We start from the raw sequence: 27,894 nt of genomic DNA on the forward strand, positions 1-27,894 counted from the left end.
GGAGGTTTAGGTTGGATATTAGGAAGAATTTCTTTACAGAGAGGGTAATCAGCCATTGGAATGGGCTGCCCAGGGAAGTGGTGGATTCTCCATCCCTGGAGGTATTTAAGATGAGACTGACTGTGGCATCAGTGCCATGGTCTGGGAACCACAGTGGTAGTAGATCAAGGGTTGGACTTGATGATCTCGGAGGTCCCTTCCAACCCAGCTGATTCTGTGATTCTATGATTCTATGAAAAAAAAGCTCCTCGCCGTGAAGAGCTCACAGAGCTGCTCTCAACAAAGAACACACCAAGGCTGGAGCATCCTGCCAGAGGGCAGGGTTAGATGGGATACTGGGAAGGAATTCTTGCCTGGGAGGGTGGGGAGGCCCTGGAATGAATTTTCTAGAGAAGCTGTGGCTGCCCCACCCCTGGAAGTGTCCAAGGCCAGGTTGGAGCAACCTCGGCTAGTGAAAGGTGTTGGGGGTTGGAAGAGATGACACTTAAAAGGTCCTTTCCAGTCTAAACAATTCTGTTATTCCATGATCCCCAGACCAGTTTGAGCCCACAGAAGCTGATGGTCCACTCTTATGAGAGGCACCACAACAAGACTATTAAACACTTCCAAAACTGCCTCTGCCACAAAAAGCCCCCTCAGGCAACAGCCCACGAGGGCTGGCACTGTGAGGGCAGGGCAGCCAACGTTTGGCATCTTAATTCATGTCACCATGACCTGCTGCTGCTCCAGAGGCACAACAAGATAACAGAGAGACAAGTGCACCAGGGAAGTTATTCCTGACTAATATTCGTTGTACATCTTTTCTTGCTGTAATCTCCCCGAATATTATTGGTTTTTTCATCTTGACTCCTCAGAGAAGAGCAGATCCCACCAGCCCAGGAGACACCAGCTTAATGAAATCAGTGTCTAGTTTTACAAACATGCTCTGAGCCTCTCCACCAAAGCAAAAGCAGAAGCAAACACTCTCCCATCTCCCAGGAAGTTTGCCCTCATGTTCACTTTCTTCCCAGTATTTCTGCAGGCGGCTTTGCAAACATCTGAAAAGCACCATTTGCTGCTAAATTCACACCCAGGAGGCACAGCCACTCCCAGAGCACACCAAGCAGAGTCAGGATTCCCAGGCTGCTTTTTAAAGTGTAAGAACTTGGAAGAGCAGATGACCTTGGGAGTAGAGAGAGAGGGAATTCAACACCTCCTGGTTTGAGTATTTGCTTCCTGATGTGTGGCATTGGGTGCTGAGCACCAGAAAGGGCTCCAAGAGCTGCCCAAGCACAGCCCTCACAAGCACCAGGGCTTAGGGTGTGTTTACACACACACAGGGACTCAATCATCCCAAAAAAATCCTTTCTGCTCCTCCATCCATCCATCCACTTGTGCAACACAGGAACTTCTGCTCATCTCGCAGGGACAGATCCAGAAAAACCCACTGGATCAGCAGCTCCTTCCTGCTTCAACTGAGCAGGACTCCTGCACCCTGCAGAGAGGTCCCTGATGCAGAGCAGCCTGAAGGGCTTCGGTTTATCCTCCACTCTGGCCAACACAGCCCCAAAGCCCAGAGATTCATTTCTTCCTGGAGGTGCAGAGAGCTGGGCTGGAGCAAGGCACATGTCACATCCCTGTCACCCACCCCAAAGCAGTGGGGCAGGCTCAGATTTACAATCCTAGGATGGTTTGGGTTAGAAGGGACCTCAAAGCTCATCCAGTGCCACCCTCTGCCACGGGCAGGGACACCTTCCACCATCCCAGGTCGCTCCAAGCCCTGCCCAGCTTGTGCCAGCAGGAGCCACCCCAACATTCCAGCGGTGCTCCCAGCCATGCCATGCACCACTGTGCTTTTCTTTAAGCACCCCTTTTCTTCCACAGGTTCCCCCAACAGTTTGGAAACTGTATTTCCCCACACACATAGAGTGTGAAACCCTACTCAGCTCCCCTCGGGCCAAACGTGATGGGCTCAGCTGAGGTCAGTCTGGGGCTTATCTCCCACAAAGCTGCCTATTCTTAGCAAGCCAGGCTTGCCTCTCCAAACAGTGCATTAGTGAGGATCAGCCAGAGCAACACACAGCCACCCCCAGCTGTCACCCCAAAGGCACCTGGCTCGTGCCACCACCCTGCAGGGGACCAGGGGACAACAGAGAGGGTTCTAATTTAGGATGGAGTCCTTGCACAAGGCATCCATCTGCACTACAGCCCTTGAGCAGCCCTCTCGTGACTGGTTCAGGGCACAAAGCTAAAAAACAACACAAAATAAGGATTTGGGGTCGTGTTTAGCTCTAGAAAAACTTTTTCTCTCTGTGTTTTCACAGGTGGCCACACTCAGCCGTGGTTAATCTCTGCTCAGACACTCTCTGGTGACACTGATTGTGAGTAAGCACAGGGATTAAAAGGGGTGTTCCAGAGGGCCAAGGGCAGCCTGGACAACCAGGAGCCAAAGCCACCCTGGCAGCAGCAGCGTGGACCTGTCCCATCCATGCAAAGGTCCTCCACAGCTGCCTGCAGCACCAGCTGAGGCTGGTACCTCTGCCCATGCTATGCCTGGCCCCTGTGCCAAACCACACCTCTGCTCTGGTCCCCAAAAATCACCCCAGAAGGCAAAGAGCCTCCTGGAGGCTTCCCAGCGTGGCTCCACTGAGAGCAGGTCTGACACACAGGACCTGAGGTCTGTCACCACACAGCTCCTGGGCACAAACCTCAGTGACCATCCCAATCTTTGCAAACCTAAATGATTCCATGACAGGACACTGGGAAGACCAAGTGGTCTTGCAATGGACTTATGGACTTGCCATGTTTGCTTTTAAGAGCAAATTCCACCGAGACCTATTGCAAAAAAACAAAACAAAACAACCAAACAAAAAATACAACCAAACAAAAAAAAAACCAAAAAAGCTAAACAAAAAAAACCACACAAAAAAACCCCAAAACAAAACAAACAAAAAAACCCAAACAAAAAACCCAAAGAAAAAAACACCCCCCCCCAAAAAAAAACCACAAACAAACAAATAAAAGAAAAAAAAAGCCACAGTTGTATTTTAATGGACTCACAGGATCATTAAGGTTGGAAGTTGGAAAAGCCTTCCAAGATCCTTAAAGTCCAACTTAACCCAGCACTTCCACTAACCCATGTTCCCATGTACCACATCCACATGCCTCTTGAGCACTTCCAGGGCCTGTGATTCCCTGTTCCAAAGCCTAACCACCCTTCTAGTGAAGAAATTTTTCCTAGTACCCAACCTAAATCTCCTCTGGCCCAACTTGAGGCCGTTTCCTCTCATCCTGTGCCTTGTTATGTTTGGGATATAAGTTTCTCCAAGCAACGAGCTGGAGGCTGGAGATGTAGATCTGATGACAGCACATCTTTAAACATCAGCTCTGTCCCTCTGCTCTTTTCTGGATCAGCTTTGCATTGAAGACTTTCCAAAAGTCCCTTCTCTGGGGCCCAAACTCTGGGGCAGTTTGGCTGGGGGGGGGAAACAAAAAAATGGACACAAGAGAAGAGCAAACAGCTTGTGCAGAGTCAGCAGAGAATTCTGGCGCCGAAATCAAGGGACTTGTTTTCTTTTGAGGAATTGGGGAGGAAGGAAAAGGATCAGCACTTCAGAAAAACAACACTCCTACGGCTGTGGCCATGGGGCTGATTCCAAGCAGGCTCCAGCAGCCTGAGGGCTGGGCTTGCAGACTTATCCAGCATGTCTGGAGGAGCCAGAGATGTTATTCCTCGGATGAAAGCAGAGCTGTGAGTGCAGTGCTCAGAACGGCACCCAAGTTGGCTTTTACAGGACTCTCCCCAAGTTTCTGCCATTCTCTTCCAGAGAGAACATCATCAGGGGAGTTCTCTCCCAGGAGGAGGGAAGTAGGAATCTCAGCCCACCTCCAGAGCAAGTCAACCAAGAGGTGTCTTAAGGCCAGTGCCAGGTCAACATTTCAGTGTTTGGGGCCCTGCTGGAGACAGACTCACCATCTCCTCCAGATCTCCTACAATCCTAGAATGGTTTGGGTTAGAAGGGACCTCCAAGCTCATCCAGTTCCACCCACTGCCACGAGCAGGGACACCTTCCACTATCCCAGCTTGCTCCAAGCCCTGTCCAGCTTGTGCCAGCACGAGCCACCCCAACATTGCAGTGGTGCTCCCAGCCATGCCTTGCACCCATAGGGGTTCCTTTAAGCACCCTTAAAGTATCTCCTTTAAATCTGCTCCAAGTAGCATTTTTTTTTTAATTTATTAATTAAAAGCAGCAACAAGGAATCCCGGAGAACAACTCAACAGTTTGACTCGGCAGCATTTCAAGTGCCCAGTCCCACCTCTCACTGCACCCCCATCCCTGCTGTGCTTCCCACAACGAGCTCTCAGCACAAGAGTCCTTTGAGCAACCACTCCTGTCCCCCCTGAGACAGCACTAAACAGCTCTGACAACGTCTATTTAAACCTTATCTAAAAATACAGCTGGCCCTGGACCACTGCAGAAGCAGGTGAAGCCTCAGGGACTGTGAGACACCAAGGACAGACACTCAGGTCCTGCTCAGCTCACACTGTTTTTGGCTCTGATCTGCCGAGTCAGCAAAAAGCCTCCCTTCCAGGCAGCTCTCGAGTCAATAGGGAAGTCAGTAATCAGAGCATTCCTTGCAATTCCTAATTGTGTGCTTGGAAAAGGGCACCGGGAGGATTTTTAGATGAACGGGAACAACAATGGATGCCCAGCTAACAGCTCCCAGGAGAAGCCACAGGGGGAATTTGTGTTGCTGTCAGCCCTTTAAGACACCAAAGAGTTTCCATTCCTGCAGTCATCTTACACTTCGTGGTGCCCATGGCCAGGCAGGCAAGAACCCCAAAAAATAACTGATTAAAGGGCCACCTTGGCCACAGCAAGGGTTGGAACTGCTCTGCAGTACCTGCACAATCCACCTTAAGCTCAGGATTTTTGTGGGATGTGCATCCAGAAGGGCTTAGAGGTGCTTTTGCTTCCCCACAGCCTGGCTGAACCCACTCCCCGCCCTGGGCTGGACAACCCCAATTCTACACACAAAAGGACAGATCAACACCATCCCACTGCCCCAGGAAAGACCCTGGACACCAGAATGGATCTGAAACTCAACTCTACCATTCCATCGCATATAAATGGCAGACAAAAGGATTTAGGTTCATTTCTATCCATAGAATTAATTAAGCACCCAATGCAAGAAGGTTCTTTGCCACTTCCCAAGGGAACAAGGTTTGAAATACCCACCGTGGGCTTCTCCCAAACTTCTGAAGTCCCAGGTTTCCACCAGAGCATCTCACACAGGCTCAGACTTTCAATAACTCTTTTTACAGTGGGTGTTGGTCTTATCAACAGGATGAGTGTGCCCTGGCCCTGCTAAAGTGGGATACAATCCCCTAAAACCCGTTATCATGAGCTGCTCTTGTTTAATTAGACCACATGATTTCTACCCAACAAGAGAGGGCAAACCCCCCCAGTCTGCTCTGCCTTTCCCACTCATCCCATGAGCTCAGCAATCCCAAGCCTATCACGGAACACTCCACCAGCCTTTCCTCTTCCTCCCCCAGCAGAAATCACCCACAGCTCCCTCAGGAAGCTCCTCTGATAATGCTGGAAGGACCTGGAAGTTCTTATCTGAGTCCAGGGGATGTTTTCAAAGAGAGGTGGGTCAGAGCAGAGCTCCTGCACAACCAGGGGGTTCCTGACATCCCTCAGCCTGGAATATCCCACTGGGTATTTCTGCACAAGGAATTGTTCAGTTCCAGTTCAGTTCCCTCTCCAGATCTCCTGGAGCCCCTTTAGGCCCTGCAAGGGGCTCTCAGGTCTCCCTGGAGCCTTCTCTTCTCCAGGTGAACCCCCCCAGCTCTCCCAGCCTGGCTCCAGAGCAGAGGGGCTCCAGCCCTCTGATCACATCCACGACCTCTGGACCCGCTCCAACAATCCTTTCTTCCCAGCACTATTCAAGGAAAAATCTAGTTATTTCTGGTACAATAGATGGTGTATGAGATTGATACAGCTCAGAATTAGAAATTCACATGGCAAAAAAACCCTTTGTCCCTCAGAATGGATGCATTTGAAAAGGTTTGAGATCAGGCTGATCACAAAAACACCACTTCTTCCATTAGGGAGAAAGTGGCCCTCCCAAAACCAAATTACATCCACTTGAGGGATGAAATCCAGTGGTATTAGTCCTGTTAGACTTTGCAGTCTCTGGCAGATAGAAACTTGAATCAGGAAAAGGTTGGGAAAGACCTCCAAGATCAAGTCCAACCATTCACCCAGCACTGCCAAGTTCAAGGCTGAAGGTAGAAGCTGCTCTGATTGTTAATTCTCTCCATCAGCACTGAAACATCTGGTTTTGGGACCCTGAGATGAGGATCCAGGCAGAAAATATGAAAAAAACCCTCAAGTGGGAACTGAACAGGACAAAGGAAGGTAAAGCAGAGACTAAACGTGAGCCCACACATGGTGAGGAGAGCGATTCCCACGATGGAGAGCAAGGGGAAGGAAGAGAGTCAGCCACACGGGGAACAATTGCTCCAAGGAAGGGGAAGCAGCATTGTTTGAGAGACTGAACAGAAAAGCACATAAACCAATCCCCCAACCCCTCATCCTTCAGGAAAAAAAAGAATGAAATAAAAGCATTCCCATAGTTTTGGGAAGGCTCAGCCCCACCTTGACATCACCCCCCCCCCACTCGGAGCCAGAGGGGAAGAGAATCTGCTTTGTTTGGGTTTTCCCGAGCTGCTCTGCCAGCCCTTTTCCCCAGGAAGGAAACCTTCCACACTCCCCTTCCCCTCCAATGTGCAAAGGCTCCTTATTCCACCTCCCCCAGCCCCCCAGGAGCCCTGACAGGGCGAGGAAACAGGAGCCAGAGGCAGCAGCTCCCCGCTGGGTCATGGATTCCAGTCCAGCCTGGGGAAGCAGGACACCCCCAAGCTTTTCAGGAGCTTCCACGGGAAAGCACTCAGACCCAACACATCCCTTGCTTTTCCCCCTTTCATTGAGAAGCCCTCTCTCTTTCCAGCAGGGAATACCCCAGGGACAGGCAGGAGAGACGGGGCTGTGCACATCCCATGTAAAAACGGGAAAACTCGTTGCTCCATCTCACTTAATTCCAAGTGAGACAGAGCAATTCCAATCCCTGCTGTAACATGACTGCAGCTGAATTTTATTCCACTTAAGCCTTTCCCAAAATACCTGTGGTCCTTTGAGGTACTTCTTCCCCTCATGCCAAGCCTTGCAGGAATTCAATCCCATTAGCACATAACCATCATGGAATAACTGCGACATCCCAGGGATTCTTCCTGACAGGCTCAGCAGAGACCTCGCCAGAGGAGAAGTCCTTCAGGTATGAGACATCCAAACCATCTGAAGCATCAAAGCCTCTCCTGTGCTCAGGATTTAGGGCTCATCCCAGAGCTCCTCAGCCTTCACTGTCAGCAGTGGGAACAGCCCAAGTGGGATCTGAGCTCCAGGCCTGTCCCATCCCAGCATCCCAGAGGCAGCTGCCTTGGATCACTCATGTTCCATCTCTGGAAGTGCTCAAGGCCAGGTTGGAGGGGGCTTGGAGCAAACTGGCCTGGTGGAAGGTGTCCCTGCCCATGGCAGGGGGTGGAATGAGATGGTCTTTAAGGTCCCTTCAACCTAAACCAGTGTGGGATTCTCTGATTCCCAATCCCTCAAAGTACAGGTCAGGGCAACCTTTAACAAATAAATCCCCTTCCCCTGATGTGTGGGGGGCAAAAGCACTTTGTGCTTGGTCTTTAATTGATCCCAAATGCTGCAGGAGCCTCAAAGCTCTTCTTCATCTGCCTTTTTAGTGCGGGAAAAATCACATCCTTGTTCCTCTTCCCAAAGGAAACTGGACACATCTGCTTATCATTCCCAAGCCCCATTATCTTCAAGCATTTTCCTACAAATATCTGTGCATTTCAACACTGCTGCAGCAGTATCAGGTCAGATACCACTCCTTCCTTAATGGTATCTTCTCCTAAATTCCTTCACTCTGGAAATGAGCTTTCCTCCAACAGGCACTGCACATGGATGATCCTGCCTGTTCCTCCCTGGATTTGTGGTGCTGCCACTGCTCTGTGACTCCATGGAACCAACTTATTAAACCTGGCTCTCTTGCTCAGCAATAATGAGCCTGTCCTAAGCAATAATTAAAGTTTAACCCCAGCAGTCCTTGCTAATCTTTGCCTTTTGCTTTAGAGGAAGGAAATGTGATCCCAATCTTTAGATCAAATGGCATCTGCGCTTCCATGGACAAAAGTAAATTTGTGATGTGCTTAATGAAGCCTAGAAAGATGTTTGAGATAATGGACAGAAAAATCTCTGCCCTTTAAAGACTTCCAGCTCCTAGAGTTACTGCAAGGCTTCCTATCATGCTTCAGAAAGTGGGGGTTGGTTTGTTTAGGGGTGGTTTTTGGTTGGGGGGGTGTTTTTTTTACACCCCTTGAGCTTTCAGCCTCTGAAGGCTCTGATCCCTTAGATCCTGCCTCACACACGAGCTGGGAAATTCCTTCTCCAGGAAACACAATCACCCTCCAAAAAAACCCAGGAGACAGCTCTTTCCAAAGGCACTTTTTGCCATACCCCAGTTCCACAAGTTGCATCCGAGCCACATAAATATCCAACCTACACATAAACCAATTAACTGCTTGTTTTAATTTAAACTATTAAAAAAACCAACCAATCCAGAGGTGCCACAGCAGCATCGAGCTTTGCACCCAACCAGAAGTGGGATCCCAATGACTCAGGTGCTGTTTGGAGCCTTCAAAGCACAGAGGCTTCGTGGCAGTCTGGAAGAGGAATCCAAACAGCAGGAAAGAAGAAGGGTGATTTTGTCTAATGATGAGCCATCAAGCCACTGGGTGACAAATCCATTTGTGCTGGATAAACAAAGGCAGCCAAGCCAAGCTCCTCCATTGCCAAAACCAGCCCCAGGAGGTCAGTGGCTTCCTGCAGGGTCACTGCATGTGGGGACAGCTGGGATGGGATGGGATGCTGTCACTGGGACAGCCGGAGAGCAGGAGACCAGGACATGCTCCAGCATCTTCCTCAGACCTCAGAGCCCCTTCCAGGGCCTAAAGGGGCTCCAGGAGAGCTGGAGAGGGACTGGGGACAAGGGATGGAGGGACAGGACACAGGGAATGGCTTCCCACTTCCAGAGGGCAGGGTTAGGTGGGATATTGGGAAGGAATTCCTGGCTGGGAGGGTGGGGAGGCCCTGGCACAGGTTGCTAAGAGAAGCTGTGGCTGCCCCATCCCTGGAAGTGTCCAAGGCCAGGCTGGAGCAACCTGGGCTAGTGGGAGGTGTCCCTGCCCGTGGCAGGGGATGGAATTAATGATCTTTAAGGTCCCTTCCAGCCCAAACCATTCTGCCTCCCTCTCCCTCCAGTGGATCCCACCCCGAGGTGCTGTGTCTGTCACATCCTGGGGACACTCCCCAGGTTGGCAGCCCCTGCTCAGCAGCAACTGGACCCACCAGCCTTGGTCAGACACGGAACAGCTTCAAACCCCCTCCTGATCAAACCAGTTTTCACCTTATTCGGTATTTTTTCCCCCCATAACAGCTCACAGCTTGTCCTAAAACGACCCACGTTGAGTGTGAAAACCACCTTTTTGCCAACAATATTTCAAGGACCCACGTCATGCCAAGGGAAGCTGCTCCCACCTCCACAGGGGAGGTTATTCCGTGTGAATTCTCAGAGGAGCAGCATCCCCCACCTCCCACCACTCCCACGTGGGAAAGTGCCATTTCCATATTGAACAGAAGGAGCCAACACATTCCCTCCTGCCCTGCTCCCAGATTACTCACAGCACAGCCCACGGAGTCTCTCGGAGTCTCCCGGATCCAGGACACTGGGGGTGCAGCAGACACAGGTTCAGCTGCCAGACACTCCTGTGCAAATCTCTCTCAGGGAAGAGTGGCTAAAAATACCTCCCAGCCCTGTACCCACACCCCTAAAACTGGGATTTTACTCCCATTCCAACCAACCCAGGTTACTGGGATAGAAGCCTCCCCTACACATCGAAATCACTACAAGCTGCCTGGGTTTGAAAACCTCTGCTACACTCCCAGCCCGGCCCCGGGGCACCAAAATGTTCTCAGCCATCAGGATGAACAAAACCAACCCTCAGGGAAAGGTTTCGAGCTGCAGAACATGCCAGAAGGTGATGAACCAGTCCCTGGAAGGTTTTCCCATCTCCACCTTCACACCCCACTGGTTCCAAAGCTGCTCCATGAGCTGAGCTGGCCGGCACACTCGGGATAAAGTGGGCAGAGTCCTGTGCCAAATGAACCCCCCTGCAGAGCTCCCAGCTATTTCTGGCAGGTCGTGTCCAAAGTTGAAAGTATTTATGGAATCTAATTAATATCCATCACTGGGGGGGTGATGGATAAACAAATAAATAATCACAAATCAAGGGTTCATCCTTTGGCTGTGGCACTGGAGAAAAAGGGTTGGAAAGGAAAAGGGGAGGAGAAAAACTGCTGCAGGTTCCTTTTCCTTGTCCCATTCCATGCACTGGACTTCCTCCAGTGAACCTGGATCACTGCTCGTGGCAAAGAGTGATGTTAACCTGAGGTTACTGTTATAACCGAGCAAAACCTCTGTACTGGAATGTTGGAGCCTACACAGCTTTTTCCAGAGCCTCTCTCCCTAAAAATCCCCCTGGTCAGACATGTCTGCAGAGCAGCTGTGTCAAGAAGCCAAAGAGCAGCACCTGAGGAAGGTGGATTCATTGGAATACACCCCAAGGAAGAAAGAAATCTCCATTCTGCCTTTCTACAGCATCCAAGTCTTCTCCACCCTCATCCTGCCCCACTGAGGCAGTGCCACATCCTTTAACCAGGAATACACTTATCTCCTCCACCAAAATCACTGGTGTGTGGATAAAACACAGATGATCCCAAATCATCCCCCAATACCTCAGACATCCCTCCTTTCAGAGTCATCAGCAACCCAAGACTTCATGGCAAAATAAAATCACATTGTCTGAGGACAAACAAGCAACACGCTGTTGTCTCGGGGTTGTTTCTCTGTGGGAATTCAGTTGTGGGTAAAAACACGATTCAAGTGTTTCTTAAATGAAAGGAACCAAACAAATAAATGCAGCAAACGCAGGCAGTTTCTGCCTGAGCTAAGTGTGACAGGACACAACTGAAGCCCTCCAGGAGCCAACCCCTCATTCTGAGCAGACCTCAAGCTCCCGAGAGCTCCAGGATGACCAGACAAAGGTCTTCACCGTGACATCACCTTTTCCCATCATTTTAGAGCTCTCCTGTAAAAACCACAGAGGTGGCAAACCCTACTTTTTGTTTTTTTTCACGTTGTAAATGCTGGACAAAGGTAGGAGATCAAACTCAGTAGCTGGTTTCGACTGTACAACAAGAAAATCATTGAAATACAGCCCTCGTGTTGCGTGGCAGGGAGAGGATTTATTACTGCAGGGACACAAGACTTTCCCCAGAGGTACCTGCTCCTTCCCAGATTCCAGGCACTGAGTCCTGGGGGGAATCCAAACACCTCAACAGTCCCTATATATCCACTCACAGCAGAATTGCTTTCCAAGCTCAGCCACTTGCAGCTGTATTTATGTTTTTAATCCCAGCCCAAAGCCTGTTCTCCACCGCTCTGCCATTTAACAAGCATTAAACCTGATGGAGCATGAGACATAACAGGGTTTTACTCACACCCCAGCCAAGAGCTGCCTCAGAGGAGCTGACAAGAGCCACAAGTGGTTTAGGCAATATTTATATCACACCTTTCCATAAAAAAAAAAATATTAAAAAATTAAAAAGCCAAAAGCCAGCCTTTTGGAATCAGATATATGGGATTTGTCACCACAACCAGCCAGTTTGGGAGCAGGTCTCATGAGCCTCAGGCAGTGCTGAAACACAGCAATAAGTTTCAGGGTGAAAAAAGAATATAACAGAAGGCAGTGGTGGCTGAGCTGAAATATTTACAAGGAAGAGGTGAAGTGCAGCTCCTTGACCAAGCACTGGGGTTTTCCCATGAAACACTCAGAGAAGAGTTTTTCCTCTCCCCCAAACTGCCCCTTGGAACTCCACGAGCCTTTGCAAGCAATTCTCTTCTGGAGCCAAGCAAAGGGCTGGGAGAAAAAAAAAAACAATAAATTGGGCTGAGCCCAGATCTGCTGCCGAAAGGTTAAGGGAGGATGGTGCACACAGAACATAATTTAAGCTGTGCTTGCAGCCTCCTCCTCCCACCACTGGGTTATTTGTTCTCCCTTCCAGATCTCACCCCAGGCTTCACCATGGATGTGCTTCCCTTCCAACTGGAAGCAGAAAACTGAATTCTGAAAGGCATGAATCGTGTGAGGGATCCGTTTAGCAGCTCTCCAGGTTAAAAAGGGGATTTGCAGTCACTGCCACCACCTCCCCTCAATGCCAAAGGCTGCTTTGGGTTTTCTCACAGAGGTATTTCAACTCGAGAAGCTTCCCAGGAGACAGAGCTTGAAGCATAAGGGCTTTGAGCCACAAAAAGCACCGAGAGATGCTTCTTTCTCCCCAGCTTTCCAGCACGTGGAGTCAGTTCAGGTCTAACAATTAGTGCAGCAATTCTGGTACAAATCAGATGGCTTGGCTCCATGAGGCACTGGAATTGGGCAGCCCCAGGAGCTCCCATTTCCACCGGCCTTTTTGGCTCAGCTGCTATCCCAAAGCCCAGTTAGGAGCACTGTGTTAAACTGTGTTAAACCCCCTCAGCTGATCACACAGTTCCACAGCTGAGCAGTGACAATTGTTTGCTGAAGGAGTGACCCTGAGGGCACAGTTTGGGATCTCCACGGTCACGCTGACCCCATGCACAGACCGTGGGACAGCAACCGGTGTTTGCTCCCAGTTTTGGCAAAAGCCAGCTCTTCCAACAGCTCAGCAGTGCTCATCTGCCTTGGACTAAGCGTGGCTCAGCCAGTGTAAAGCCTGGAACAGAGCTTTGCAGAGGGCAGGCACATTTCAGCCATCATACTGTCACATCATTCTTGCCAAGTCCCAGCCCCTTCTCTCCTCCCAGCTGCTTCAAATGAGCCTTCTCCCTGCCCTTCCAGCATCTCCCAGCACCTAAAGGGGCTCCAGGAGAGCTGGAGAAGGACTTGGGACAAAGGGGAAATGGCCTCCCACTGCCAGAGGGCAGGGTTAGGTGGGATATTGGGGTTTTCTTAGGGGGATCTCTTGGCTGTGAGGGTGGGGAGGCCCTGGCACAGGTTGCACAGAGAAGCTGTGGCTGCCCCATCCCTGGAAGTGTCCAAGGGCAGGTTTTATGAGGCTTGAAGCCACCAGGTCTATGAAACATGCCCATGGCAAGGAGTTGGAACTGGATGAACTTTAATGTCTCTTCTGACCTAAATATTCCCACGACTCTAGAGAACCTCTTTAGAGTCCCCACAGCAGCACAATGTTCTAAAACTGGGATAAAAACAAAGCCTTCAAATGTACACATTTTCTGAACGCTTCCAAGGACAGTGATTCCACCACTTTCCTGTTCAATCCACGTGGAGACCAGCTCCCACCTTCATTAAACATCAGCCAGCTCATTACACCCCCACAACAACCAGGCAGCTGCACCTCAGACACTCCATTTCCAAGCCTCCATCCCAAAATTACCCTTTTCCTTTAAACAGAAAGACAAGACACGCATTTGAGAAGGACTCACAGAGCAGCAGCACTTCCAGCACAATTCCTTGTTGGATGTTTCCACACTGCTAAAGGACCCCAAACACCCTCATGTCCCAGGCCCTGCTCTGGTTCAGGTTCAGCAGAGCTGCCAGAGCTGAGCTGGAGCAGCTCCTGGAGCAGCTGGAGGTTTATGTGAGGCAGAGCAGGCTCGTTCCAGACCCTCCCTTATCACCACTGCAAATATCAGCACAGATAGAGCCGCACGTCACGCCCGGGGAGCCGCAAGGAATGGTCCTTTCCACTCCTCTGCCCCCACCTGCCCCAGCCTGTGACCTGCTGCTCACCCCAGGGACCCTCCCCAGCCCACACACTGCTCCAGGGAAAGGAGACTCCAGACTTCAGGCCAGTCACATCCCTCCAGGAAGCACTGCAGCCGAGCTACGAAGTTCAGGGAAATAGGGAAAAAGCCCTTCTTTGCCCTGAGCTGGAAGAGAAGAGGCCAAAAGAGCTGAAGTGTCTCACAGGTCCAGTAGAGCTCAATAGAACCACTTACCACAGAAGCTTGGATTTAAATCCCTTCTGTCCTGAGAGTCCTTCACATAATAAGCTGATCCTTTTAGGAGTAGAGAGGACCCCCCTAATTTAAGCTTATCCTGCTGTCAGAAGTGGACCTCTGACTTTTCACTGCAGGGCATCTCCAAAATAGTCCGGCCACCAGGTTACAGCTCCCCAATAAACCCCCAGGCTTTGCTCCGGCTAAACAAACCTCGTTCCCACTGGGACACGGTGTGTTTATCACACCAAGAAGATAAACCCCACGAGGGCTTTTCAACCCAGCAGGAACCTTTGCTTTCAGGTCAAATCCAACCTTGCTGTTAACAAGCCCCTCCTCTGGCCCCTTATGAGAAGGGACCATCCAGCAGGGCAGGGACTGATGCCCCTGCTCCAGGTGGCACAGGGGCAGGTCACCAGCATCAGTAAGGCTTCCCAGAGCTTTTCCAGCCTGGCAGATGGGGCAGAATCCCCCCTCTCCTGCTGCCCACATTGTTTTTTGATGGAAGATGCTGTGGGTGGACTATCCCATTTTTTAAAGGCCGCCACATTCCGTGTGTCGGCCCCTCAACACCATCCAAGAAGCCAAGCTGGCTCTGCCTCCAGCAGCAGCAGGAGAGGCGCCCAGAGCAGGGTTTCTGGAATGCTTTCCACCAGAAGTACATTCACCCAGAGACTCCCTTCACAGAGCCATCCCAGAACAATCTCATCCAGCTCTGGAAGTCCGGGAAAACCACGGGGCACGTCCTGAGCTCCACATTACCCCTCACACCCCACACAAGCTCCAGACCGAAGCACGTTGAAGGGCTGACGCTACAAACACGAGCAAGGACATCTCCAAACTGGCCTTCAGCCACGCTGCTCCCGCCTGTGTGTTCAGGGACGTTGCCCTAATCCCACAAGCAGCTTTATTTTCCTTTGCAAAGCCAAACCGTCCCCAAGAGCCGGCGCGGTTTGCGTGTCGGGAACACGCAGAGACGCAGAGCGGTGACCTTGTGAGGCACAAGGGCTCGTGCCTGGCAGCACAAGGGACACCAGAGCACCCTCACCCCCAGCACATTAACATTTTAACAGATACAGCTGTCCTACACTGCATTCCTTCAGTATATAGCTCTCCCAGAGCACAGCCTGGAGATGCAAACAAAAAAAAAAAAACAACCCCACATCCCTACGCAAAGGAGACGGATTAGGAAACACTTGTGATAAGGGAAAGTATCTCCAGCTGAGCTGTCAACCTTGCACTTTAAATTAGGCTTGTAATGAGGACTGCAAGCACTCTGCATTTCAGCGATTAACTCACAGCTAAATAGCAGTTTTAAGACAGATTCTGCCCCCAGGTTTCAGGCAGGAGCAGAAGAGGAGCTTGCAGGATGTCACACAACAGCAACTCACACCAAAACCCGAGTACAGAGGGCAAAGTCACCCCCTAAAATAAGAGCCTCCCACCACTAGATATCTACAAAGCATCAAATGCAACACAGCAGGTGGGTTGGGAGCTCAGAGGACCCAGCTCAGGAAAAAAGAAGACAGTAATATCAAAATGCCTGCCAGAAACGTAGATATTTATGTAAGTGCTGGAAAAAGGGGATTACAAGCTCAGCGTCCCAAGTGCAGAGCAATCCTTGATGAGGAACATCATTTGCACGTGAACAGGAGCACGTCTAAAAATAGACCTTTGGAGAAGCCACAGGTCTGGCCTCACCTCTCAGCTTGATGAATTCCAGGGCTCCCAACAATCCCACAGCCAGCCACAGACTCCAGGGGCTGTTCAGGCACTTACTGTGCAGATCTGAAGGCTCAAACAGCCAACCTGTGGCCAGAGATGGAGAAATCACATCCCCAAAAGCTTGAGAGCAAGGGAGCCAACCAGCCCTGGACACCCAGCTCTGCCTCTGTGTTGGGTTTCCAACTGCACAGGGTTTGACTGACAGTTTAAAGTCTCATTGACAAGATTCATGAATAATTAGGAGGTGGATTGACACCAGAATTCCCACAATACCCACAAACATAATCAACTGCTGGATCAGGCAACTGCCTACAAAACATCACCCACCTGACAGCTCTGAGGAACTTCTTTATGGGGCTTCTTCGTGCAAAGAAAGAATCACAGAATCAGCAGAGAAAGGTTTGGTTTGGAAAGGATCTTAAAAACCATCTCGTTCCACCCTCCCTGCCATGGGCACCTTCCACTAGACCAGCTGCACAGATGCTGGTTTTGAACACACACTTCTTACCTTCTCCAAAAAATGCCCTTTTGGCCTCCAAGAGAGGTCAGAGGGTTGGATGAGTCCTTCCTGCATCACCAGCTGAGACACACAGGAAATATTTTAATCCCAAGGAAAGCATTAATTACCTCTTGGCAATAAAATAAAAGCAAATCCGAAAAACACACACACACACACACCAAAATCCATCCAAATATCTGAGTGACCTCACCCCGGAGGTAAATCCCTGTAAACAAACCTAAGCCCTGCCTATCCATCCCAGAGGCACCAGCAGGACCTCCAGGCAGCCTGACCTGAGCGGACCCCAGCCCCACCTTGCCCCCTGGCAGCACTATGGAAAAGCACCGGGCACAGCAAGGCACGGCCTGGAACAGATCCCAGTTTTATCACCGCTCTCCAAGGTTTTGTTCAGATAAGAGGGTTCCAATGGGGTCACACACAAGGGCCAGCCCAGGGTCCTGCCCTCCTGGCGAGCTCCTGGGCAATCCAGCAGGACAACAAGCCCAGACATGAGCCCCAAATCCTCTCCAAGCTCTTAAGTGCCCTGCTCAGGATTAGACCTACTTCCCAAGGATCCCGTGGAACACCCTGAGCATCACCCCGTGACCTTCAGGCACCGATTCCCACCCTCTGGAGCCACCTCCAAGCCCAAAAATTGGCTGCACTTTATTTGTTTTGCTGCAATTGCATCAGGCCACCAGAACCCTGACTTGATTTTAGGTTTGATTTACGAGTTGGTGACTGTCAGCTCCAGGGATCCATCAATAAGTGGCCCAAAATACAATCTATTAGAGCGGCTCAGAACCCTTTGAAGGGTACAACCAGTCCATTACATCTTTTTAAAGGCTACACCCAAAAATACCTCTTAAAGGAAACTGGGTTTCACCTTGTACTATTTCAGTCAGATGCAAAAATGCTTTCCCTGAGCAACCTGGGCAAATGTGAGCCTGAAACTAAAACCAGCAAACGACCAGAATATTTCTGCTCTGAGCATCTAAACCCAGGCTGGGGGAGGGAGAAGTTTCGTTTCACCTCAGCCGGGAGGAGGAAAGGGAAGCAAAGCACAGCAGCCAGATATTTATAAAGAGATTTTACAAGCTCCAGCAGAGTTTTAAGAGAAGCAGGTTTTAAATAAATAAATAAAGATTCAAGGCAAGCTCGCTCCGAAGGGGAAAAGTGGAGGATAAAAAGCTGCTTAACACAGTGAAACAGATCCTTTGGAGCAGTTTCAGACAAGAAGAGAATAAAACTTCCAGTCCATCACCTCCAAGTCCTCCTGGATCCCAAACACCTCACAGAAAGCCTGGCTCCCACACAGAGGACACGGGGGATAAAGGGCAGGAGGATTCAATTTGGCATGACTCAGGAATTAATATTAAAAGCACTCCCAGCTATCTCCAAGGAAGATATGAGCCACCAGCAGGGTTCTGCTGGGACAGAGCTGGTTCCCAGACTTGTGCATCACCCCAGCAAAGGTACCATTTTCCCCTCTCCTGTCCCCAACCTCACCCTTCATCCAGTGGGAAAAACCCAAACCAGCCACTTCAGCAGTACCTGGATCAAGAGCCACACTCACAAAAAAGAAAGAATATCAGTGAAAAAAAGATATTCACAAAAAGAAACATTTTTTCATAAAGCTGAGCCTGCCCAACGACCAAGAGGGCAAAAAAAAGACAGAGCTCAATCACGATCTGGAATGGATTCCACGGGTGAAAACTTCCCAATTGCCACCCAAGAAGGTCCTTGGTTGAACACCCTTCAGGGGAACACTCTGTACCTCGAAACCACTCCCTGGTAGGGATCTTCTACAAATATTTAATTGCATATAAAACAAACAAACAAACAAAAAATCGGGCTTTTTCTTTTTTTTTTTTCAGGCTGTTGAGCAATGACAGACTATTTCACCAAATACTCAGGCAGTTGTCCTGCCAGTGTCTGTGGGTATTTTTGGAGGAAGTGGGGAGAACACAGTGGTTAACTCAAGAGGAAATAGCAGCAAAGCCAACCACCACCACCACGCAGCTATTTTTTTTTTAAATTTTGTTTTTGAAAGTCAAGCCACGCATTAAAGGAGCTGCATCTAATCGCTGTTTGTAGAGGGGCTGGCAGGCAAAAGCAGCTGCTATAAACAGTCCCTTAAATCCCTTTTCCCGGCGTCATGCTCGGAATATTCCCACAAAGGTACATTAAACGCCAGGAGCAGAGCTGGAGGGGGAATATCGGGTTTGGGGAAGGAGGGAGAGGGACGAGGTGCAAAGGTTGTCACCTCCACGTGCTGCCCAGCATGGACAAGGAGGCAGCTCTCGGTGTGACACTGCCCTCTCCTGAGCACAGGGCACTGCTCAGCTCCACGGCCGGCCCAGCACCGGGATTTTGGGCAGGAACAGCCCCAAGCAAACACCCAAACAGAGGGAGAAGCTGAGACACCACTCACCCCACAGCAGCTCCAGCACAGCCACAGCCTCCTCCTCGCACCAACAGCACTGCATGCACTTCAGCACGAGGATGAACCACCCCTATTCAGGCTCCTTGAGGCTTAATTAGCAGCTGCTGCTAATTAACGAAGCCTCTTTATGACCACGGCAAAGTGGCTGCCAGGTGGATCCCATTCCTTCATCACCGGGCTTGGAGCAACCTGGTCTGATGGGAGATGTCCCTGCCCGTGGCAGGGGGTTGGAGCTGGATGAGTTTGAAGGTCCTTTCAAACCCAAACCATCCTGTAAATCCAGGAATATCGGCATGAAGGCGCAAAGCCCCTTGTTCCAGGGCTGTGGGACAGGAGGTCGACCCCTGTGGCTGCAAAATCTCAAGGAAAAGGAGTTTCAAACCAGGGAAAGCACATTCCTACAGCTCACATTTGAAGGAAAGTTGCTCTCAGGAGGACCCTACCATGAGCAGCCCCCCCCCCACTGTCGCTGTCAGGGATAACCACACCTTTCCAGGGTGGCACAAACCAGGAGGATTTCAAAGATGCAGCCGTTCCCTTTCATCCTCACCCTCGGGAAGGCTCACAAAGAGGGTTAAAGGCCAATACTGCCCCCGGGTGTGTCTGGTGAAAGGGCACCCAGCTCCAGCTTCCACCACCTGTGAGCATCAAAGGGCCTCCAACAAACAACAGGGTGAAGGAGCCACCTGGAACCCGACCTCAACCCCCCACCACCACCCTTTGCAACTGCGAGTTACTCCAAACCACACGTTAAAAAAACTAAAAAAACAAACCAACAAACCCCTAAATATTTTGGCACCGAGCAGTGTGAAACACCCTGGCAATTTGAAGGCAGTTACTCCAGATCAAACACACGTGGACATGGAGTTCATGGGGGAAAGTACAACAAATAGTCCCCGGCCCTTGCAGCTGCTTCGGTGTCTCGTTGGAATCTTCCAGTTCATAAAAGCAATTTGTTGCCTTGCAAAAACCAAACCTGATATCATTCATTCTGAGCCAGCAGTTTCTGAACCTACAACCAGACAGCCAACAGATTGATCCGCCCAGGGCTCATTTTCATTGTGAACACACAAGCCAAACATCGGCCGTGCCTCGCCACCGAGCGCACAATTCATCCCAGGGAAGAGCAGAACATGCAGAACATGCTTATTTAATACAAGTACAGCGTGCCAGAGACACCCACTCTAAAATTAACTCTGCCATCAAAGCACGGCTTTCAATTTGCCACTGAAGAAGCGCCTTCTAAACCCCAGGGAAATATTCTGCAGCCCCACACCGCTGGGATATCGTCGGGAAGATGCTTCGAGGGGGAGAAGGTGTTAAAAAAGCAGGTTTTGAGGATTCAGGAGGCATCACTGCTCAGGTGGATAAAGGCTGTATAATGAATTAATGGACTGCTTTCCACAGCAATCTGATGGCTGGGGAACACAGACCTGCCAGACAAAATGCGAGGCAGGAAATCCATTTCCCTCAGCTTTTCCCCAGGAACCTGCCAAGCGCGAGCTGGCAATTCCTGAGGGGGAAAGAAGGGAGTCCTCCTGCATCCCTGTGCGATCCAACCCCAAAAAAAGCCTCTTTAAGGAGTAGCACTGGGCTAAGTTTTGCTGGCTAAGAAGCAGCAATCTAAATTTCCTGGCAGCTGGAGCATCCCGAGGAGGATCCAGCATCAGAACAGTGCGCTTGGATCGAACGTTCCCCGCGCACGGAGTAACTTTTAATGGAGAAAAATCCACACAGGCTTCCTGAGCAACACTCCTTTTCCTCCACAAAGAGCCAGCAAAGGGAACCAGAATTCCATTTTTGTTACAATTTCACACACAGCACAGTCAGGACTGTTCCTGTCAGCTCTCCATAATCCCTTTCCAGCCCCAAAATAACCCTTAAGCCAACACGATTACACGTAACAGTGGCTGGACAGACCCAGCCCTAAAACCCCCCAGCACGGGGAGTTCGCCACAGCCAGGTTTTTTCTGGCTGCAGAATCCTCATTTCCACCTCGCCAGGGGGGAAATTTCACAGCTTCCACCCCAGGAATTGCTCCACCAGACCTTTTCCAGAGGAAAATGTGGACTGCAACTCCTCAGTGCCCAGTTTTCTGGGCGGTGACGCTTCAGGACGTGGGTGAGACCTTCAATAAAACACCGACGACATGATTTTTTTTCCCTTTTTTTTCCCCCTAAATTACTCCTTTTTCCAAGCAGTTTCTTTGCCAAGTGTCAAGATAAAATACCACCCTCTACATTCACCCTCTGGCTGAAAAATCTGGGGTGTTTAACAGTGGCTTTGCTGCAGTGGGGGGATGTCCCCAGGAGCCATCCAGGACATCCCTGAGCATCCTCACGGGGTGCTGGGAGACTGTGGGTGCTGGATGGGCACTGGGTGCTCCTCCAGCTGGGCAAGCAACAATAAATCCCTCTTGGGATTTTGCTGCCTCAGGATTTTAAGGCTCTGGACAAGCCCTGGGACTGTGGGACACTGCAGATGCCAGGATTTTATATCAAAACGAAGCATTGCCTGTCACACAAGTAGGGCCTAGAGGAGAAAAGCAGGGGAGCAGTTCCACACCCTGATAACTGGGGAGTCTCAGAGACCACAGGGGGCACCCCGGCACCTCTCACCAGGTGGGTGCCCACCCACAGCCCCCCATCACATCCCAACTTTGCTTGGGATGCTCCTGGCCAGGTGAGCCACCCATGGGGGGCACACAGCGTTTGGGGGGGCACAGAGAGCAAAGAAACAGCTTTGGGGAACGGGAGAAAAAAAACAACAAACAAGCACTTTGTGGGGCAAAGAAACACCTTGTGGGAATGGGGAAAAAAATCCACATTTGGGGGCAAAGAAACACCTTTGGGGAATGGAAAAAAAAAAAAACAAACAAAAAAACCAAAAAAAAACACGTTTAGGGGCAAAGAAACAACGCAGCACTTTTTTGGGGGCGTCAAACCAACCCATCTGTCACACACCCGACACCCCCACACCGGCTCAGCACCGTCCCCCCACCCCGGGGTCACCGCGCGACCCCCTCCCCAAAAGGTGGATGCCAAAACCCCCCCAGCGCTCCCAGTGCTCCCCAGTGCCACCCTTTACCTGCCGCTGGGGAATCCTCCAGCTCGCCGAGCCCCGGGGGAGGGGGTGCCCCGGCCCCGCCGAGGCCGCGCCCCGGCACGGGGTGGGATGGGGCGGACGGACAGACGGACAGACGGACGGACGGACAGAGGCGCGGGCGGAGGTGCCGCCGCCGCGTCCCCGGTCCCCGCAGCCGGCTCGGCTCCGCTCCCCGAGCGGGGCGGGCGCGGCACCGGCGGCTCCGCCCCGGCAGCAGCAGCAGCAGCAGCAGCAGCAGCAGGAGGAGGAGGAGGAGGAGGAGGAGGAAGGAGCAGAAGGCTGTGCCCGCTCGTTCGGCTGGTTTTGGGGTGTCCCTGCGGGATGGGAACCCCTGCGCGGTGCGGGGCCGCGGGGGTGCGGGGCTGGGGGATAAGGGCACCCCTGGAAAGGAAAAAGCCCCCCCCCCCAGCCGCCCGTTCCCCTCTCCCTCCCGCTCGGTGCTGTCCCAAAGCTCGGTTCTGGGAGACGTGGGAAAGCCGGGGGGGTGTTTGGAACTGTGGATGGGGATTGGGAATGCTGAGCCCCCCCCAAAGGGCAGAGAGCACCCGGGAATGGGTTGGGTGGGAAGGAACCTTAAAGCTCATCCAGTTCCACCCCCAGGACACCTCCCACTAGCCCAGGTTGGTCCAAGCCATGTCCAACCTTGGACACTTCCAGGGATGGGGCAGCCACAGTTTCTCTGGGCAACCTTTGCCAGGGCCTCCCCAACTTCACAGCCAAGAATTCCTTCCCAACATCCCATGAAACCCTTCCCTCTGGCAGTTCCTCACATCTGCATCACCCATCACCTCCCCTTCACCATCCATCTTCCTCCCCTGAACTGGGATATAGGGATGTTGTCCATCCCGGGGAGCAACGGGTACATCCACACACACACTCAGAGTGGAAGGAAAATAAAAATCTGACCTGGAAAACCTCCACAAGTTGGAGCAAATATATGGTCCCTGTGCTGCTGTCAACTGGGCACCAGTAAATCCCTACTTGGCAGCAGGAGCAGAGTGGTCACATCGCTCATACTGCTATTCCTGGGGTATTTACATCCAAGGCAATCCTGTCTCAAAGAGGGATGGGATGGGAGGGATGTTTTGTTCCCATGTGGGTGGTTGGAGGTGGATAAAAAGGCTCAGGTTCAGGCTTTGCAGCCTCCTGGTTTCTCCTGCTCTTTCCAACTCACCTTTCATTTCTTTTCCGATCCCCTTTCATCACCTGCACTCGATCCTCCCTCAGATCCTGAACTCCCAGGAGTGGAGCTGCAGCCTGGACCTGATCTCCAGGCTGAGGCCACCCTGCTGTGGGGTCCTCGAGTCAGAGCAGTTTGGGGAGAGGAGGAGTGTTCTGTTGGATCTCAGGACTTCACATTGCAACTTCACGTTGCAACACCACGGGTCACTTGGGGTGAGGAGGATGCCCAGGCCTGCCCAGCACTGTGGCAACACTGAACTCTGCCCTGCCTGAGAATTTTTTGCCCTTCTTGATGCAAGGTGACAAAAAACTTTAGCTGAGAGCAACAGCTTCAGGGTTTCTTGCTGCAAATTGGCCATTTTCAACTTTTTCTGGCCCAGCCCTGAGGGAGTGCACGGTCCAAGCAGTGCAGAAGGAGGGGATGTGCTGTCAAAATAACAAGCAAGTGTGAGGCAGATGCCAGGCTCCTCTTTACTGAGCCAGACGAAGCCAAGAGGTCACTGGCAACTGTCTCTCTTTTCCTAGGAGAGGTAAAATAACCCCACTGCCCCCACCAGCAGGGAAACTGCCTGCAGGGAAAAGGCTGGAGCTGAAAGATTGGGATAGAGGGGCTGATCCAAAGTGATGAGCCTGGGCACAGCAGAGGATCCTGGCAGCTCTTTGCCAAGTGCTTCTCCTCCCAGTCCTGCTGACAGAAGACTTTTCAGAATCACAAGCCTCTCAGAGCCGTGATTGTCTTAAATCCCGATGGAAACACATCCTGTGGGAGCATTTGATTTGCTGCCTGGTGGCGTGGTCCCCGCAGAGCTTCGGGCTGTGCTCCCTGCAGGCGGGAGGGTGGCTGTGCAGGGCCATCTGGGGCAGATGCAGGAGTTCCAAGACGTGGCCACGGGTCCTTGGGACTTTGCCAGATTCTACCCATCCCCAGGTTTGTGCCTCGTGTTTTGTCTCCTTTTCCTTCCAGCAGAAAGACTTCAGCCATTTGTAAGATCGAGGGAAAAAATCTTTTCTTCTGGCCCTGAAAAATATCCTTCTAACCCATGAGGTCCCACTGCAGCTGCTCCCAGTGTCAGCCAGGCTTTCCACATCCTTTTTGCTGAGCAAAAGCCTCCAAAAGAATCAGAGTTTGCACATTTTCAGAATGTTTCTGTGACTTGGCCAGTTGGATCCAAGACAGGCTCCCACCAGGATGCAGGGCTGGGGGAAGGCTTCATTTCCAAGCCACCTCCAAGAGGAATAATGAGCAGAAGGACCTTCTCTCCCCCCTGCCAGCAGCAATTTGGCTGCTAAAGGCTGTGCAGTGTCAAAAAAAAAAAAAAAGTCAGGGAGCAGCTGATGGAAGGGAATTTAACATGAAGTTCCAGACAGCTTCTAGGAAAAGAGATGCAATTTTGGATGGGGAAAGTTGGTTTCAGGTTTAAAAGTTCCTTATCCTGTGCTTAGAGCCTTGAATACTCAAAGCTATTTTAAATATCTCCCTCTGGCATGGGGGGGATTTCTGCTGTGATTCCTCACGTGGATCCAGCCACATTCATTTCCAAATGATGCCCCTATAAAACCCTCATTAAAACCATTTGGACTCATGTTTTGAGCTGCTCCTTTAGGACCCAGCTCAGGTTTAAACCAGGGGCGAGTTTTAGGCATAGGCAGATCTCACACCACGTCCTGAAAGCCTTTCCTTATGTGCTTGTGGAAGGGGAAAAAGTCCTCCAGAAGGGCCAGTTTTGTTTTCTGGCAGGGAAATACGAGGCTGAAGGTCTGGGGATGCAAAAGGGCAGCACGTGAAAGTCTCAGAGGAGACTCTGCTTTGGGATTTTGGGGGGTGAACAGGGAGGGAGATGCTGCAGCTTCCCCTGAGAGAGGGAACAGAGGGAAGGGGGTGAACAATCCTTAAACACAGCATGGAACATCACCCTCCTCCAGGAAACAGGGCAGTTTCACCCTCTCTGCAGGTAGAGAAAAGTCCCTTTTCCTCCTCCCAGGCTCTCAGGTGAGAAGTACTTGCTGGAGAAACACTTGCCTGATCCCTCCTGGTCATCCAGACATGGCTCTTTTTTGGGATCACAGGATAACTCCTTCCCACCTGATAGAGAATCACAGAATCCCAGAACAGTTTGGGTTGGAAAGGACCTTAAAGATCATCCAGTGCCACCCCCTGCCATGGGCAGAGACACCTTCCACTAGCCCAGGTTGCTCCAACCTGACCTTGGACACTTCCAGGGATCCAGGGGCAGCCACAGCTTCTCTGGGCAACCTGTGCCAGGGCCTCCCCACCCCCCCAGGGAAGAATTCCTTCCCAATATCCCATCTAGCCCTGCCCTCTGGCAGTGGGAAGCCATTCCCCCTTGTCCTGTCCCTCCATCCCTTGTCCCCAGTCCCTCTCCAGCTCTCCTGGAGCCCCTTTAGGCTCTGGAAGGGGCTCTCAGGTGTCCCTGGAGCTTTCTCAGAGCTGTCAGAGCATTTTGGGTGCTGTCCGTCTGTCTGTCTGTGCATGGCAGCAAAGCTGGTGGGAGGTAAATCCCCACTGCACTGCCCTGTGGGATCTGACCAGCCTTGGGAAGGGGAAGGAAGTGTGGAGAGGGACACAGGGACACCCCATTGTTCTGCCCCTTCAATCCTGGGGAATGCAGGGCAGATGGGACGGAGAGCTGGGCTTTCCTGTGTTTGTGCTGGGAATATTTTCACTGAGGTCCTTTTTCCTAATTCCTTCTCCAAGGTCTTTGTGCCTCTAATAAGTGTAGGGAGGGTGTTGATTGTAAGTGTCCCCTTAGGCATAATTATTGTGCCATAATGGCATTTACAGGGACAACTCACGGAGCTATTTTGCTGTTACATCCTCTGCATTTCAACCTCTCTCTCACCTTTTTTTTTTCCTCCCCAATCTGCCCCAACAAGCCTCTGCAAGGTCTCCACCCCTGCAGCAGGAGCAGGGTGAGTTTGTGAGCCCTGCAGAGCCCTTTGAGGGGGAATCTGTGGATGTTTGGTGTTACCCAGCAACTAGAAACGAAGACACTGTTTGTCCACCACGTCAGGAAACACGTTGGCTGTTTGCACAATCCCTGTGTTTGCCTTGCCTGTGGTGGTTTAACCAGCAGCCCCACAAGCCTTTCAGGAGATAAGGTGGATGGGGGTAAACAGGAGGAAAATCCCTGCCATGGATTGTTGGGGCAGGTAAATCAGGTCCCAGCCAACCCTCAGCCTTCCCCGATCGCCGCACTAAAGTCTTTCAGAAAATGGGATGGTTCAAACAGTCATAAAAATAATCAATGGATAAATAAATAAATAAATAGATAAATAAATAAAAGGGCTCATTTTGTCCTGGCACAGTCTGGAAGAGAGAACTGCAAATAAAACACTTTGTGATGTGTCATCAGTCCAAAATCAGCCCTGAGCGCATCAACACCCTTAGATCGAGGGACTGGAAGTCATGACAAAGTCAACTGAGGAGACAAACATGCATTTATTTTTCTTTTTTTAACTTTTAGGAGAAATTATTTGGGCAAAGTGATAAAGAGAAGCAGAAGTCCCCACTTGATGTCTTTGTGGCAAGCGAGGTGCTCCTTGGTGTGTAACTCCAGGCTGGGTCACGTCAATAAAAGCAGAATGTGACCTGAGGTGTTTTGTCAGCTCTGTCACACGAGGTATCTCCTCTCCTTTCCTACAGAGGGACAGAGATTGGGTGTCAAGAGATGAGAAGGTCTGGAGGAGCCAGGAGGAGTCTTTGTGGTGCTGGTGATCCACTGGCAGGGTGAGGAATGTCTGTCTCCATCGAGGTTTCTCAGGATGAAGAGCCCCCCGTGCCCTCCTTTCCCTCTGAAGGATGTTGTTTCCATCTGAAGGACGTTTGTCTTATGCAAACAGCTTCTGGAGTGGCCCCACAGCCCTTCAAAGGGCTTGGCTGGACAAATATGGTCTGATCAGTCCGTGCAGAACCCTCTGGATGGAGGTGAGGTGGGAAGTGGTGCAGGACCTGGTGCATTCCCACCCACAGCTGAGCTGCTGCCAAGTCCCATTCCTGCACCCCAAGCTTGTGACCTTTCATTTGCTGGCATTTTCCCCCCCATTCTATACACCACTGGAAGTAATGAAGCCATCCAGAACCTCCAGCTCTCAGCAGGAAGCTCAGGATAAATACAAGTCTGTGGAGAAAAAAAATAGGTGTAGTAAAAACATCCCATTTCGCCTTCCACATCAACCCACATTACCAAAGGTCCTCAAGTTCTGGAGACATTCAGTTAGTGGAGCAGTAGAATAAAAATCTGGCTGTAAATCTGGGGTAGTGGCTCCCTCCCAGCCCAGCTGAGGGACAGGGAGCTGTCCCCCCATCCAGCTGTGCTCTGCAGCTGGCCTGGCTCCTGGAACATGTGCACTGTGGCCAGTTGGGAGCAGAAACACATCTGGGGCCCTCCTGAGGGCTGGAGGGTCAGGAGATGCAGCCAGACCACTCCAAGCTGTTTATACACCCCATCTTATATGAAAAGAAATGAATTCAGATCACATTGCAGCTCTTCACTCCTGGAAGGAACCATCTCAGCACCACCAAGAATCCTTCTCCTCCCTCTTTGAAAGCCATGAAAGCAGCGTCCTCCTCACTTTGTGATGATTCCTGAAGGAAGGTAGTTTAAGGGAGGAAAATCCAGTCCTGAATATGTAATTTGTAGCAAATGAGATCATTTCAGGCCTGCAGCTCCTGTCTCAAAACATGCATTTAGCTGTAGGTGGGAATGTCTCTCCACCCACTGCCAGGCTGTGGTTACACAGGACGGGG

At 51.1% G+C, this 27,894-nt stretch overlaps 1 protein-coding gene across 2 annotated transcripts in view; it reads right to left on the reverse strand.

Moving 5' to 3' along the window:
* The window catches only part of GDPD5 (glycerophosphodiester phosphodiesterase domain containing 5), a 115,867-nt gene extending 92,626 nt beyond the window's left edge, over window positions 1-23,241 (reverse strand). The window contains exon 1 of one of the 2 annotated variants that reach the window (XM_017821959.1): window positions 23,119-23,241. The gene's annotated coding sequence lies outside the window, so the exon portion shown is untranslated. Of the gene's footprint in view, window positions 1-21,926; window positions 22,072-23,118 lie in introns of those variants that run through there. The other variant, XM_017821958.1, reaches the window with a different exon arrangement.
* Between the last annotated feature and the right edge of the window lie 4,653 nt (window positions 23,242-27,894).

The sequence above is a fragment of the Lepidothrix coronata genome, unplaced genomic scaffold (genome assembly GCF_001604755.1).
Source record: "Lepidothrix coronata isolate B3197 unplaced genomic scaffold, Lepidothrix_coronata-1.0 Scaffold93, whole genome shotgun sequence".
Classification (NCBI taxonomy): domain Eukaryota; kingdom Metazoa; phylum Chordata; class Aves; order Passeriformes; family Pipridae; genus Lepidothrix; species Lepidothrix coronata.